Consider the following 16,619-nt stretch of genomic DNA (forward strand, 5'->3'; position numbering starts at 1 on the left):
AGTGTGGTAAATGGAAGCAGCAGTACCAGCATCACCGGGGGACTTGTTAGAAATGAAAATTCTCAGGACCAGGCCAGGCCTACTGAGTCAGAGGCTCAATATGTTTATTTCAACCAGCCCCCCAGCTGATGCTGATGTGCGTTCAAGTTTGGCAGTCACTGGATTAGATGCCTTTATCATTTCCTGCTTTCTCTCACTGTGTGGATAGTCAGCGGTGACGGAGGCAACCTATGGAAGAAGTGAAACAAAATAGTAATCAGGACATCAAGATTCAGCTCAGCTCTGACTCTGCAGATAAATGGAGTTGTGTGAGACACAGGCCCTTCCTTTAAAACTGGTTTGGAATCCATGTCAGGGAAAGCCAAGCCGATGGGGCAGCATTTTAATGTTTAGTGGAGGCCCTACAGTTTGCAGTATACATTTGCACCTAATCCAAGTTCACTTTCAGATAATACTGTAGCACTTCACAGGTAGAATGAATACCTTCTGCTAATAAAAATGGTACTGATTCCTCCCTCTTGTCCCTAATCATTGCTGTTATTTCACCTACATATAAACGTACATAAGGACATTGATACATATATCAGATATATACATATGTAAGCATACATGATCATGTATGTTGTTGGTATTATTATTTTGAACAAACAGTTATATATTAGTTCAATGGAGAAAAATACATCTTTATTTTATCTTTTTTTATTCTTTCTTAGATGTTCTCCTTCTTTCTCCTTTTAGATCTAAATTTCTGACATATATTAGTTTCCTTCTCTATAAATAACTTCTTATAACATTTCTTGCAAGAAAAGTCAACTGGCATCAAATTTCCTTAGTTTTTGCTTGTGTGCAAAAGTATTTCTCCTTCACTTTTAAAGGATAGTGTTACAAGATACATAACCCTTTACTCATTTTTGTTGTTGGGATGGGTTTTTGTTTGTTTGTTTGTTTTTGCTTTCAGCATTGTAAATATTGCACTCCACTTACTTGTATCTTTTCTTGCATGGCTTCTGAGCAGTTGGGTATAATTTTTAGCATGTTCTTCTATAGATATTCCTTATCTCTCTGGCTTCTTGCAGAATTGTTTTATTTTTGATTTCCTGTAGTTCGAAGATGATATATGCCTAAGGTGTAGAACTTTTCTGTTTGTTTTGTTTTGTTTGCACATATTCTAATAAGTGTTTCCCAAGCTTCTCGGCTCTGTGATTGGTGTCTGGCATCAATTTGGGGGGAATTCTCAGTTATTATTGTTTCAGATAGTTCTTCTTTTCCTTTCACTCTTCCTTCTTCTTCTGGTATTCCCATTATGCATGTGTTCTATACTTTGTAGTTGTTCTAAAGTCCTGGCATATAGTGTCTTGTTTTTCGTTGTTGTTGTTTCCATCTTCTCTTTGCTTTTTAGATTTAGAGTATTCTCTAGATATATCTTTTAGCTCAGAGATTTCTTTCTTGAGCTGCAGTCCAGTGTACTAATGAACCCATCAAAGACATTCTTAACTGCAGTTACAGTGAATTTTACTTCTAGTCTTCCTTTCTGGCTCTTTCTAAGGATTTCTGTCTGTCAGCTTATATTGAGCATCTGTTCTTACAAGCTGTCTACTTTATCCATTAGAGCCCTCAGCATGTTCATCATAGCTGTTTTCATAGACCTGGTCTGATCATTCCAACATCCTTGCCACATTTGATTCAGATTCTCTCTCTGCCTCTTCAAATTGTGATGTTTCCCTTTTGGTATGCCTTGTTATATTTTTTGGTTGCCACACATGATGTACCAGGGAAAAGAAACTGCTCTAAATAGGTCCTTAGTACTGGGGTGGTGACGTGTGAGGGGAGGGGACACTTTCTAGAGTTCTGTGATGAGGTCACAGCCTGTCCCTCCAGACCATAAACCACACAAGAATCTCCCAGTTCTTTCTCCCCCTTAGGTGGTTCAGGATGGATAGGGTGGGCTGGAGGTGGGTATTTCCCTCCCCCAGGTCAGTTAGGGTCTGATAATACCCCAGAATGTTTGTCTCTAGTGAATTAGTTTCGTCTGAGAACAGATCTCTTGAAGGAAGCAAACTGCCCTGGTGTGTTTCAGAATTGTTCTTTTTCCATTCTCTTTACCAGAAGCCTGAGGGGACTTTTTCTCTGGTATTTACTGTGGGACCTGGGTCCAGCCAGGGCAGGTAAATATCACGATATTGTTGGACTCAAATGACTGGCTGCCCACTAGGTATTTTCACTCTCGGAATTGTCCACACAGAGCCTTCAGCAATCTGTCAACGACAATTCAGGTTTCTTACCCTGGCATCATATTTTTAGGAAAACCACAGGTCATTCTACTATTGATCCGGAGCTGAAAACCAATGAAAAGGGCAGTGGAAAGCCACTGAAAAATTTTAACCAGGGACATGACTTGATCAGATTTCAGTTTTTTTTTTTTTTTAATTTTATTTTATTTTTAAACTTTACATAATTGTATTAGTTTTGCCAAATATCAAAATGAATCCACCACAGGTCTGCCTGTAGTGGGAAAATGGACTGGATGAGGACTGAGAACACAAAAGGAAATAAGAAGCTCTTGCCGGCCTCAAGGTGAGTGGTCCTAGTGGTGCCTTACCAAAGGGAAATGGTGGTTGGAATGAATATGTGAATTTTTAGCTTTATCGCCAGCAATACCTTCTCACTGATTTGAATGAGACTGCAGGAGAGGAGTTTTTGAGACCTAGGGACTAGAGTCGGAGAAGGCAATGGCACCCCACTCCAGTACTCTTGCCTGGAAAATCCCATGGACGGAGGAGCCTGGTGGGCTGCAGTCCATGGGGTCGCTGGGAGTCAGATACGACTGAGCGACTTCACTTCCACTTTTCACTTTCATGCATTGGAGAAGGAAATGGCAACCCACTCCAGTGTTCTTGCCTGGAGAATCCCAGGGACGGGGGAGCCTGATGGGCTGCCGTCTATGGGGTCGCACAGAGTCAGACACGACTGAAGCGACTTAGCAGCAGCAGCAGCAGGAACTAGAGTAACATGGAGAAAGATGATGGTCAAAATGATGCTCAATTTGACAGTGGAGCTTGACTCATCAATGAGAAAAATAGGTTCATTAAGTCCAGAATTGAATCAAAGGGGTCAATATGGCACCATGAAATCTTAAGAATTTATAGCCAGAAGGCAAAACAAGTGTTTTATGGGGCTTGACCCTCTAGCTTTGTCTAAATTAACAAGAAGTGGGGCATGGCATGGTGAAAATGCTCTATTAGCATGGCTTGTTAAGAGGTAGGGTTCCCAGTGAAATGGAGAGAAGATAATTAGGAGAGGGAAAACTGAGAAGGAAGAGCACAGCACAGAGGCTAATTATAATAGAGAAGGTGTGGAGGAATTATAGGCCAGAAGTAGCATGACAGCAGTGGAGCTGTAAACAAGGAGGCCATCACAAGTCAAGTTGTATGGGAAGAATCAGCAGGACCAGATGGCCGATTGAAAGGGGAGATCCATGGAAAAGGAGGCCAGGAGGACATAGAATAATAACAGGGGTGGGGCTGAAAACAGGATGATAAAATGGGGGGTAGGTTTTGGCAGAAAGAGGAAGAGTGTGGTTTGCATGCACATTTACTTGGAAGTGGTGGTGGCTGAGAGTACAGGAAATGTCTGTTCAGTTGGCAGCTAGAGAGAGCCATGGCGTGGGGGCCAAAGGGTGTCGTCAAGGCAGCAGCCAAGGCCAGAATGTGCCAGGTTAGACCCCACATGTTGGCTCTTTGTAGTCAGTGTCAGTCTAGTACAGGGCTCCCTAGCCTCCGAAATCAAATGCCTGATAATCTGAGGTGGGGTTGACGTAATAATAATAGAAATAAAATGTGCAATAAAAGTAATGTGCCTGACCATCCTGAAACCATCCCTCTCCCACCCTCGGTCTGTGAAAGAAATGTCTTCCATAAAATTGATCCCTTGTGCCAAACAGGTTGGGGATGCTGGTCTGGAACACATGAACTGGAGTAGGGCAGGGATTCCAAGATAAAGAAGGATGGACCTTTGTTATCCGACTTCCAGACAGACAAGAACAGAAGCTGGCATTTGTAATGTATGGCTTCAATGAGAGAAGTGCTTAGGCGTGTGCCAACAAACTCCAGGTGCTGTCTGACGAGGGATGAAGGGGTTGGGTTCTGGTGCTTCTGCTCACCTGCTGTTACTAATAGTAGCAAAGCACAGGGTTTCCTTCTTTAGTGCAGAGGTTGGCAAGCTATAGCCAGCAGGCCAAATCCAAGCCACCCTCTGTTTCGGTAAATTGTTTTTGTAAAATAGTCCAACCCACTATTCACATACTATATGTGGCTTCTTTTGTGCTGTAGCCGCAGAGTTGGGTAGATGAAATCAAGACCATATGAGCCAGAAACCTACAAGATTTATTATCTGACCCTTAGCAGAAAATACTCACCAAGCCTTCCTCTAGTTTATCAGGGTCTTCACCACCACATGGCTCAGACAGTCTTAACTAACCCTACTGACCACCCCCAACAATCTGTGCATTCTTGACCAGCACACTCTTTGTTCTAAACAAGCTTATTTAAAGTTCTCTGCAGGTTACATCACCTGACTGATCACGTGGAGCAAGTAGCTGTCCCCCGCATTCACCTAACCTTTCTCTATATGAGTGGTATTGGCTCCAGTCCTTTGCCAAGAATCAACTCTTTACCCATGAAGCTCAGAGTTTGAGTGAAGTAAGGAATGTTCTCTCTTTCCTGGTATATGCATGTGGGAGAACCAAGGAGTTGCTGGGGGGAATTATTGGAAGAATTTTAGGTAGATTAGGTCACGACTGTGAAGCTCTCAGAAACCTGTGGTAGAACTGAACCCTGCCCAGTCTCAGGACTGCTGGTTATATGAACAAATAACTTCCTTTGTCATTTAATTCCATTTGAACTGGGAATTCTGCTCTAGGCAACATGATGAGTCTTCAGTGACTGATGCTGATGTAGTGACTTGTCTTCTTCCCTATATGATGAGCCTGGGGGACTTGCAATCTCTTGCACCACCAAACAGTGGGGGCTGTGGAAGCTTTCCCCCTGGAGCCCCGTTCAGAGTGCTTCTCCAGCTCTACTCTGATACCGTCTGAGTGGGCCTTCATCCCTTTACACTGCTGAGAGCTGCCGCTGGCCTCTGTTCCCCTGCGCCATGGATGCTGGGGTTTGCTCTGCTCACTGTTGGCATGTTCTTCCTGTAGATTGATCTTATTGAATGGCTTAGCAACAGGCTTCACTATTCAGGTACTTGATCCTTTCAGGCAATTAAAATATATCTGCTAATTATTCTATGGTTTGTAAGGATAAACAGCTACCTTTGGCAGATTTGGGGGGAAAATATGACATTATTATGGAAGAAGTGTGTTAGTTGCTTAGTTGTGTCCGACTCTTTGCCACCCCGTGGTCTGTAGCCTGCCAGGCTCCTTTATCCATGGGATTCTCTAGGCAGGAATACTGGAGTGGAAGGATATGGGGTAAATCATATGATGGAGGGAAAAACTGAGTCACTGGAACTTGAAAAATACAGGGTCTTGGCAGCCCTCTGGGGCCAGTAAGCAGAAATGGGTGGACATGCTCTTTAGTGTCAGCTGTTGAGGTGAAGCCACTCCAGCCCTCTTGTGTCCTATGCCTTCACTCAAAATCAGAGTTCCCAAGGGAAAAGAGACTGGCCCAGCATGGGTTCCATGTTGACCCTTTGGTTACAATAAAACAGGAGTGTTTGATGGACAGGCTCTTCAGAAGTGTATGCAGTAGAGAATGGGTGGTTATCCAAACGGGAATCATGGTGGGACTCCCCAAGAAAGGTAGACAGGACAATGCAAAGGAAAACAGAGACCTGGTGTAAAGCTTTGCTTGAATGCATAGGGGCCACCTTCAGTGACACTTTTCTCACTGGAATCAGTGACTTTCTTAAGAATGCCTTAGTATCCCCTGGAGGGCTTGTTATAGCACAGATTGCTGGACTCCTCACATTGTTTCTGAAGTGGTTGCCCTGGGGTGAGGACCTGGGATTCTGCATTTCTAGCAAATTCCTTAGGTTTTGCTGATGCTGCTGATATGATACCCAAACTTGGAGACCCACTGTGTTACATAAATGGTATTCTTTTTGTAGTTTGTCATTTAACTTTTTTTTACCTGCTAGCGGCCATGCATGAACACTTCTGCTATGAGAAAATATAACTCATTACATTCCTTGTTAGAACTCAATAGGTGTTAACTCTGTCCGTAATTTGTGAATGATAGTGTGTGAGAAAGTAGGGTGTCTTTTTAATTGTCTTTGAATAGATTTTACCTTATGGACTTGAGGGAGTGTCTATGCATTCACCCAAGTACAGTGTCCATGTTAAAACTTGGGAAGAGAACCAAGTCCTGTGATGTGTTAGAATCTACCCACTATGAGAGTTTCAAATTCTGAGTAACTATGGAGTTACTTTTTTCCTAAAAATGCTTTGGCAGGGTTTTCTTGTCTAAGGAGAAAAGGTGTTGCTCAGTCTTTCCTCTGACAAGTTGCCTGTTAGCAACAAGATTCTCTGCTATTTCTCATAGAAACAGGGAAAACAAGAGAGAGGGTTGACAGTGCTGCAAATGTTGGTAAATTTCTGATTGATTGAAGAGGTTCATAGCCCAGGAAGGAACGTGCTCTGCTGGCACCATTCTTGAACATAATGTCCAGAGAGGGGACGTAGCTTGATCAAAAATCATAGACAGTCAATGTCAGAAGTAGAACTAGAGTACATTAAATCATATGTTTCTATTGATGTTGAATGTTTCAGTGTTGAAAGAGAGAAGGTAGGGTAAAGGGGCCCACAGGCATATTCAGTTGGCAGAACATTCCATTCATGTTTATCACATGGCATCTACATGCTCATCACATGCCATCTACATGCTTATGCACATTTATATACATGTGCATGTATGTGCACCAGTGAATATAGTCCATGTGCTCAAGCACAAGTGCACCCCAACATTTGCAATTGCTTTCTGTCTGACTAGAGCAAGCCCTTTGTCCCCCTGACTCTTCCATCATTGAAGTCTCAACTCAAATGCTACTACTCCAGAAAGACCTGTATTGACTATTATGGTGGTTTATAGAAAGCATGTCCCTTATTTTATTCCTCTTAGTACCTCTGCTTTTTGCAATGAGGCTTTGCAGCTTCTTTCATTAACAAGTGAAGTATGTATCTTGCTCCCTTGAATCCGGGCTGGCGTGTAAACTTTGACCAATAGTATGCCGCCAAGGTTCCACAATATTAGATACAGGCCTCAAGAGGCTTGCATGTTTCTCTTATTCTCTTGGAACCCTGTTTCCACCATATAAACAGGCCCAGATTTTATCCTGCTGGATTATGAGAACCACAGCGCCCAGTCATCTCATTATCCCAGCTTATAGGCAACATGTGAGTTGAAGCCAGCCACAAACTGATCACTTACCTGCCTGCAAATTCATTAGTGAGCCTAAGATTAGCCCTACCAGGTCTAGATCAACAGAACTGCTTAGCTTACCCCTCAACCCATGTGAAAAGAAAATTGCTACTTTAAGCCACTGTATTAAAAGAAATACTTTCTATTTTAAGTCAGCATTTCTGAGGTGCTCTGTTACACAGCAGTAGCTAACTTATACAACCCTCTTTTCCAAAGGCGTCACCTCACTATGTCACCATTTTATGTATATTCTATTTCCTTTTCACTATCTGAAGTTGACTACCTGACTTTTTTCATAAGAATGTTAGAGTTTATTTCTGCCATGTTTGCTGATGGATCTCCAGTGCTTAGAGCAATGTCTGGCTGATAGCAGATACTCAGTAAATATTGAATCAGTGAATATGCCTCATAGAGGCACTGCTTACAATTTAATATATTCCTAATCCTATTTTCTAAGGCTTATTATTAGAGTTAAAATTTACTCTCAGGGAATCCATAACAGGAGCTAGTAGGACATGGCTTATCTTGTGTATGATAGGTTGCTGGAAAATGCCCGCTTTAGAGATGAAATGAGATGCCCTGGACGCACAAGCCTGTCAGGATAACTGCAGTGTGCCCACGTAACTAGTATTCCAAGTGGGTCATGTCACATTTTTCATAGTCTCAGGCAGCATTGGCTGCTGCTAAAACTTGGGAGGTTGGGGAGATACTGGAAAGATATTAAATAGTTTAGACATGGCTTCATATTTTCCAGGGAATGCATTGTCTGTGACACTGGCCATAGGTAATGCTATGTGCCTCTTGAGCATTAAGAAGGAAATCCCATGGTATAGCTGGTACAGACAAGAGCATTAAATGTTGTAGACTGATGTTGCTATTTGCTGCCAGTTGAATATTGCTGACAATGTTTCTTTTCTTTGGGGTACTGAAGTCTGATTTTCTCTTCCCAGTCTGTCTTCATCCAGAAGCAGTATCATGTAGTCATTGAGAATCTTCACTTTGAAGTAGTTTTCCAAAGTTGGCATATAAGCTCTGCTTTTAACCATTTTTGTGACCACAGGTAAATCATGTAGCATTCCTGTTTCAGAGGGATAATGATAGTACCTTCCTGCAGGTAAATCTTCTAGACGAGAGCACAAGAATATAGTAAAAGCTCTGTAAGTATTAACTGATAATATTATTATTGTTGTTGGTTTCCATTATCAAATAATTTTGGACAAAATAAAGTGAAGTGAAGTGAAGTGAAGTCGCTCAGTCGTATCCAACACTTTGTGACCCCGTGGACTGTAGCCCACTAGGCTCCTCAGTCCATGGGATTCTCCAGGCAAGAGTACCGGAGTGGGCTGCCATTTCCTTCTCCTTGGACAAAATAGGAAAGTGAATATTGAAATCTGAAGTCAGTTATCACATTCCTATAGTAGTGTGCGTCAGTGCTAAGTCGCTTCAGTCATGTCTGACTCTTTGTGACACCATGGACTGTACCCTGCCAGGCTCCTCTGTCCATGGGATTCTCCAGACAAGATACTGGAGTGGGTTCCCATTTCCTTCTCCAGGAGATCTTCCCAACCTGGGATCAAACCTGTGTTTCTTTTGTCTCCTGCATTAGCAAGCGGGTTCACTAACACCACCTGGGAATCCCTCCTTTAGTAGGGTCATTGATAATTATTAGTTTTAACAGTAACAGTACTTACATTTGATTGCAGCTTACATTGTTGCAGACTGGGCACTAAATTCCTTATATTTCCACCTGCTGAATTCTTTTCTTGACCCCACACATTAAGCAGTGTGTTGTCCTTTGACAGATGAGACAGTCTAGGCTCAGACAGGTTAAGAATCTTGCCCAAGGTTGCACAGACAGTAAATCAGGATTCAAACGTAGGCAGGCTGACCTATACACCATCCAGTTTTACCGCTGGCTATCTCTGAGTGAACTCCGGGAGTTGGTGATGGACAAGGAGGCCTGGCGTGCTGCAATTCATGGGGTTGCAAAGAGTGGGACATGACTGAGCGACTGAATTGAACTGAACTGATCCATAAGAGAAACAAAATGAAATAAACTTGAAGTCACCTAAAACAAGAGACTGCTCTTACAGAAAACACCATTCTGTAGAACACTGGAAAATTACCTCTATATAAGGCTTAGGAGTCTGTGAGACATTTCCACATGTGTGCTGATGTTCACTGCAGTCCACAACATTCTTAAGAGGGAAATGGCCTTCTCTCTCCCAGCATCCAGGAAACCAGCATTGAAAAGACTCAGTCACTTATTTTAGTCCACAGCTTTTAAGTGGCAACACTGTGACATAATCCAGAGGCCCCAAGTTCAAGTTCTATACTGTTTTGATGGTGCTGTACTGATCTAATAGCATTCAGTTCAGTCGCTCAGTCGTGTCTGATTCTTGGTGACCCATGAATCGCCAGGCCTCCCTGTCCATCACCAACTCCCAGAGTTCACTCAAACTCATGTCCATCGAGTCAGTGATGCCATCCAGCCATCTCATCCTCTGTCGTCCCCTTGTCCTTCTGCCCCCAATCCCTCCCAGCATCAGGGTCTTTTTCAATGAGTCAACTCTTTGCATGAGGTGGCCAAAGTACTGGAGTTTCAGCTTTAGCATCAGTCCTTCCAATGAACACCCAGGACTGATCTCTTTTAGGCAGAAAGTGAAGAGGAACTAAAAAGCCTCTTGATGAAAGTGAAAGAGGAGAGTGAAAAAGTTGGCTTAAAGCTCAGCATTCACAAAACGAAGATCATGGCATCTGGTCCCATCACTTCATGGGAAATAGATGGGGAAACAGTGGAAACAGTGTCAGACTGTATTTTTTTTTAATTTTTTTAAATTTTATTTTATTTTTTAAGCTTTACATAATTAGTTTTGCCAAATATCAAAATGAATCTGCCACAGGTATACATGTGTTCCCCATCCTGAACCCTCCTCCCTCCTCCCTCCCCATACCATCCCTCTGGGTCATCCCAGTGCACTAGCCCCAAGCATCCAATATTGTGCATCGAACCTGGACTGGCATCTCGTTTCATACATGATATTTTACATGTTTCAATCCCATTCTCCCAAATCTTCCCACCCTCTCCCTCTCCCACAGAGTCCATAAGACTGTTCTATACATCAGTGTCTCTTTTGCTGTCTCGTACACAGGGTTATTGTTATCATCTTTCTAAATGCCATATATATGCGTTAGTATACTGTATTGGTGTTTTTCCTTCTGGCTTACTTCACTCTGTATAATAGGCTCCAGTTTCATCCACCTCATTAGAACTGATTCAAATGTATTCTTTTTAATGGCTGAGTAATACTCCATTGTGTATATGTACCACAGCTTTCTTATCCATTCATCTGCTGATGGACATCTAGGTTGCTTCCATGTCCTGGCTATTATAAACAGTGCTGCGATGAACATTGGGGTACATGTGTCTCTTTCCCTTCTGCTTTCCTCAGTGTGTATGCCCAGCAGTGGGATTGCTGGATCATAAGGCAGTTCTATTTTCAGTTTTTTAAGGAATCTCCACACTGTTCTCCATAGTGGCTGTACTAGTTTGCATTCCCACCAACAGTGTCAGAGGGTTCCCTTTTCTCCACACCCTCTCCAGCATTTATTATTTGTAGACTTTTGGATCGCAGCCATTCTGAGTGGTGTGAAATGATACCTCATAGTGGTTTTGATTTGCATTTCTCTGATAATGAGTGATGTTGAGCATCTTTTCATGTGTTTGTTAGCCATCTGTATGTCTTCTTTGGAGAAATGTCTATTTAGTTCTTTGGCCCATTTTTTGATTGGGTCATTTATTTTTCTGGAGTTGAGCTGTAGGAGTTGCTTGTATATTTTTGAGATTAGTTGTTTGTCAGTTGCTTCATTTGCTATTATTTTCTCCCATTCTGAAGGCTGTCTTTTCACCTTGCTAATAGTTTCCTTTGATGTGCAGAAGCTTTTAAGGTTAATTAGGTCCCATTTGTTTATTTTTGCTTTTATTTCCAATATTCTGGGAGGTGGGTCATAGAGGATCCTGCTATGATGTATGTCAGAGAGTGTTTTGCCTATGTTCTCCTCTAGGAGTTTTATAGTTTCTGGTCTTTTGTTTAGATCTTTAATCCATTTTGAGTTTATTTTTGTGTATGGTGTTAGAAAGTGTTCTAGTTTCATTCTTTTACAAGTGGTTGACCAGATTTCCCAGCACCACTTGTTAAAGAGATTGTCTTTAATCCATTGTATATTCTTGCCTCCTTTGTCAAAGATAAGGTGTCCATATGTGCGTGGATTTATCTCTGGGCTTTCTATTTTGTTCCATTGATCAATATTTCTGTCTTTGTGCCAGTACCATACTGTCTTGATAACTGTGGCTTTGTAGTACAGCCTGAAGTCAGGTAGGTTGATTCCTCCAGTTCCATTCTTCTTTCTCAAGATCGCTTTGGCTATTCGAGTTTTTTTGTATTTGCATACAAATTGTGAAATTATTTGTTCTAGCTCTGTGACGAATACTGTTTGGGGCTCCAAAATCACTGCAGATGGTGATTGCAGCCAGGAAATTAAAAGACGCTTACTAGCTTATTCATTTGAAATCTTTAATTTTCAGTGTGGGAGATTTTAGTTATATGCTGAAATTTTGTAGCTTAGGACAATAGATATTCTTTAAATGTGTATGAACTTAAAATATTACTGTAAAGAGGAAGTTAATGAGTTGTTTCAATCTGTTAATTAAAATCTTTAGGTCCTACAGCTATTTCCTGGTCACAGTCTAATTTCATATGCTATAGAACTATGTATTATGAAACACTGTTTAATGTAGGTTTTAGGTGCAAAAGAATCAATATAACTTTGTAAATGGTGGTATTAAATACATTTTTTATTTAAGACTTTTCAGCATCTTGGGTTTATTAATGTATGTTATGAAGCTTTAAAATTACAGCACATAGCTTGACAAATTTATTTGGCCACAGAATCCCCTAGAACTGGGGTTGATGAACTATAGCCCAGGGGCCAAACCCAGCCTGTGGCTTATTTTTCTTTAGCCTGTGAGCTAATAATCTTTTTTTTTATGTTTTTAATGAATTATAAAAAGAAGAATGATACGCAACAGGCTGTAGATGGCTTACAAAGCCAAAAATATTTACTATCTGTCCTTTCCTTTAGAAAGTTTGTCAGAGCAAATGCTGGCTTCGGATAGCATCGTCATCATTATCATCTTGGCCACCATCATGGTAGCCTATCTCCACGATGGCCATCAACAATCCCTTCCCCTCTTAGATCTGCAGACAAACTTCGCGCCAAAGGTGATGGCTGGTGATGTCTGTCTCCTGCTTCTTGCGTCTGGGCTGGCCTGGGACTTCTTTGACGAATAGACTATGGCATCAATGACATGATGGCAGTTTGGGACCTAACCTTTATGAAAATGCAGTCTCCAGCACCAGTCTCCTGTCATCTTGAGGCGCTGCATGAAAAATCAATAGGCCCTCGGCCAGTTTGAAAGGGCTAGTGGCCTAGGCCAGCCCAGCCTTGCAGCCATTCCCATCAGGGTACAGATGTTAGTGAAAACAGACTGGCGCCTATGGGCGAGCCCAGATGCTTGGGGAATATCACGTGACCCTAGTCGGTGGTGCGTGCAGTGGTGTAATTGGCCAGTTGAGCCCTATCTGAGTAGACCCACATAAGATACAATAAAATAGTTGATATTTTAAGCTCCTGAGCTCAGGGAGAATTTTTATGACACCGCAGTAGATGATTGGAAGAAGCTTCATGCTCACCCTCAACTTTCCCACCGCTGTCACTTTTCCCACAGTATCGAGGACTGGTGTCTCCTGACACTGCTATTGAGAAAATCTGCTGTTGAGAAACTAGCTCTCTTTTCACAGTTGTTTTCATTAATTTATACAGACCATTCCACAAGTAGTCTAAATGGATGGGGTTTAACGTAGTCATTACTTCATCAAACACCATCATCCGCAGAGGACTACGGCAGATGTGATCCACCTGCTAAGACACGATAGCAGTCTAAACCTCTGGGCTGCTTCATCTCCTATCTCCAACTAGATCTTGCGGCTTGTACCAGTATCTAGGGGATGAAGATTTCAAAAAACGAAATCTATGTTATCTAGTTGTAGCAAAATCTCTGTAGGGAGTTATAAGATCACATCAGGAGGGGAAGAAGAATTCAAAAAAAGTTCTGTACATGCACACCAAAGCCCAGCACATCACAGATGCTTGGTGATTGTATCTTGCAGATGTTCATTTCAGATTCAGGAGGGCATCACTCCTTCACTCTGCATGTTGATATTTTCTCCTTGTTGATGATTCTGCGGCCTAAGTCTCGCATAAGCAATGAGGCACCCCAGTGGCTTGCTTTAACCTGTCTCTCTCCTGCATACAAGTCTTGAGCATGCCCACCATCTACAGAACCTCTTGTTCTTTAGTTGAGCACACATGCCCTTCCACAATCCAGCCACAGCTTATCTCCCAATCTGCTGCATGGAATTGAATGTCACTGAATTTCCCTTGTTCATCTCATGGCTTTGCACATGGTATTTCCTCTTGCCTGAATGCCCAACCTTTCCTTTCCATCTCATGAATGTCTTCTTGTTATGGTGTTTCTAACTTCTAATTCAGTTCCTCTGGTTGGTTTTTCAGGTGTGCTCAAAGGGAGTCTGCCCCGACATATATACCACTGTTACAGTCCTTAGAGATAATGTGTATCTTCTAGAGGTTATTTTGCTTCTCTAGGTTACAGTTTTTAACATCTGGGAGACAGAAATATGCTCAACTGTAGGTTAGCTGTGAGGACTAAACCAGATACAGTCAATCTGGCACCTGCACGTGCTGAGGAAATGGTCTTCTGTATATCTTGGCTGTCTTGACTTTCTGTTTATGGGGGCCTGTTTGCCCCTTCACCTCCTCCTCCTCCATCACCCTCGGAGCTGGTCTCAGCAGGCACTGTGCCTCTGTTCTCCCATCTACAGTGCCTGTCAGAGACCTGGGGCTTGGGAGGTGAATGTTGAATGCCGGTATTTTTTAGTCTTCTTACTCACTCTGACTAGTTACTGGCTTTTGGTTAGAACAGCTAGTCACTTGTGGGAGAGAAGCATTCAAATAGAAAGATAACACAGCTGAAGAAGTCCCCCTGGGGTTCTGACACATTACAATGTGCAGAAAACATCATGCTAGATGTGGTTATTTGTCACTCTCCATGGATGGTGACCATGCATAAGACCTTTTCTACTGTGAGTTCTGTCTCTTGGTGGACAGAGAAGGACACATCTAGCCCCGGACCCAGTTTTTCCTTCACATGATTCCATGCCTTTCTTGCAAGGAAGGAACAGTGAAGATTGCTCACAGGTGTCAAATTTAAGAAACTTCACTTGCTCTGGCCTTACCTGCTACCTCTTTTCCACCTGCCTGGTGTATGTTACAATAACACATTGAAGTACAACTCCACTGAGATGTTCTTGCCTTCCCTATTCATTGATTGTGGAGTGCTGTTTTTGCATTAACATTATTTATTGTGAATTTGGCTGAAGTTTAATTTACAACTTGTTCTTCATTGTCATATGAAGTGACTTGTCATGGACAGCAATGACAGTCACTTAATACATGTTGGATTTGTGGGCAGAAGGCTGGACCTTTTGGTTCTGCATCACCCTTCAGAGAAGTGTGGTTGGTTCAGAGTGTGTCTGGGAGCATCACATGGCTGTGGAAAAGCAGAAGGATTCTAATCCATGCTGCAATCCCCTTTAATGTACCAAGAATGAGAGGCATCTTATTGGGCCACAGACAACCAGATTGCTTGGACTCCAGGCAGTGGAGATATTTATACAAGTTCTAGAAGATACTATGGGAGAAGGAAATGGCAACCCACTCCAGTATTCTTGCCTAGAGAATCCTGTGGACAGAGGAGCCTGGTGGGCTGCTGTCCATAGGGTCGCACAGAGTCAGACACAACTGAAGTGACTTAGCATGCATGCATGCATTGGAGAAGGAAATGGCAACCCACTCCAGTATTCTTGCCTAGAGAATCCCAGGGGTAGAGGAGCCTGGTGGGCTGCTGTCTATGGGGTCACACAGAGTCGGACATGACTGAAGCAACTTAGCAGCAGCAACAGAAGATAATTGCTCAGCACCTGGAAACCTCGGCCAAAATATCATGTAGCAGGGAGACCCATTAAAGCAAGATGTCTCTTTGAGGGGATCACAAGCCTATATGAAGGTGAGTTTGACTGCAGCCCTACCAGGTGAGGTGACAGAGTCGGCATCCTAGAGAGCTTGTTACCAGGCAACCTAGAGAAAGTATCTGAGGTTGTTCATTGGACACTCCTGCTTATCTCCAAGTGTAGTTTTGCTGTTGTTTTTTCACTCCATCATTTGTATCCATAAATCCAAAGCAAGACTGTCAGTGAAATATTTTTGATCCTCTAAGCATGTATCACAAAAATCAGCCCAAATGGCCTGTAAACAAATGAATGAGATAAGAACCTTAACATTTTATAACAAAGGATACCAGGAAAGGGTAGGTTATAATAGGGATGGATTTGGGGGAGATGTCTTGATCTTTGAGGCCCTGTCTCCCACTTTTTTCTTTCTTTCTTCTGTCTTTGATGTCCATAACTATTGTATTGCCTTCAATTTCTATTATACTGGCTTAATAGTTTATCAGTGTGGATTATTGAATGTCTCTGTCTTAAAGCAGGAAGTTATTTCTAGGAGTAGAATGCACATACTCACTCTCTAACCCAGCTGGTGGTTGGGTTATACTGGTGGTCCCTGTATACCCCACCAACACCCAACCGTAAAGCTAGAAATTTTGTGTATCATCCTCAATGGAGTAGCTTTGCAGACAGTTTAATTTTGAGATCTGGCTCTCAGCTGTATAATGTCTTGAATTTGTGTTGGGCCCTGTATTTGGGGGATCAGGGTAATACCTCAGCACGAAAAAGGCTCAGAGCTTACAAAATGTGTACATCCTTTCCTGTCTCTCTTAATCTTTTTGTTTTGAAGATACATACAATGGTAGAGGGGAGGTACAACAGGAATCTTTTGGAGAGACTACATACCTGCTGTTAGAGAAAGTTGAAGATCTTTAACTTGCATCTTGATATTTGCACCTAACTATAAGACACAGAGAATTAAAGAAAATCACTTTTAGGAGGAACCTTGAGGATCCTCTAGCTCAGTGATCCATCTCATATCTTTATTTGTCTC

At 42.3% G+C, this 16,619-nt stretch overlaps 1 protein-coding gene across 42 annotated transcripts in view; it reads left to right on the plus strand.

Moving 5' to 3' along the window:
* The window catches only part of LOC147348186 (uncharacterized), a 732,824-nt gene that overhangs the window by 605,225 nt on the left and 110,980 nt on the right, over window positions 1-16,619 (plus strand). For 11 of the 42 annotated variants that reach the window (XR_015151115.1, XR_015151118.1, XR_015151125.1 and 8 more), the window contains one exon: window positions 2,497-2,574. The exons of the other annotated variants lie outside the window; for them this stretch is intronic. The gene's annotated coding sequence lies outside the window, so the exon portion shown is untranslated. The remainder of the gene's footprint in view (window positions 1-2,496; window positions 2,575-16,619) is intronic. 42 annotated transcript variants of the gene reach the window in all.

This window comes from Bos grunniens, chromosome 22 (assembly GCF_055505025.1).
Source record: "Bos grunniens cultivar Pamir isolate PY7600 chromosome 22, Bosgru_T2T1.0, whole genome shotgun sequence".
Taxonomy (NCBI): domain Eukaryota; kingdom Metazoa; phylum Chordata; class Mammalia; order Artiodactyla; family Bovidae; genus Bos; species Bos grunniens.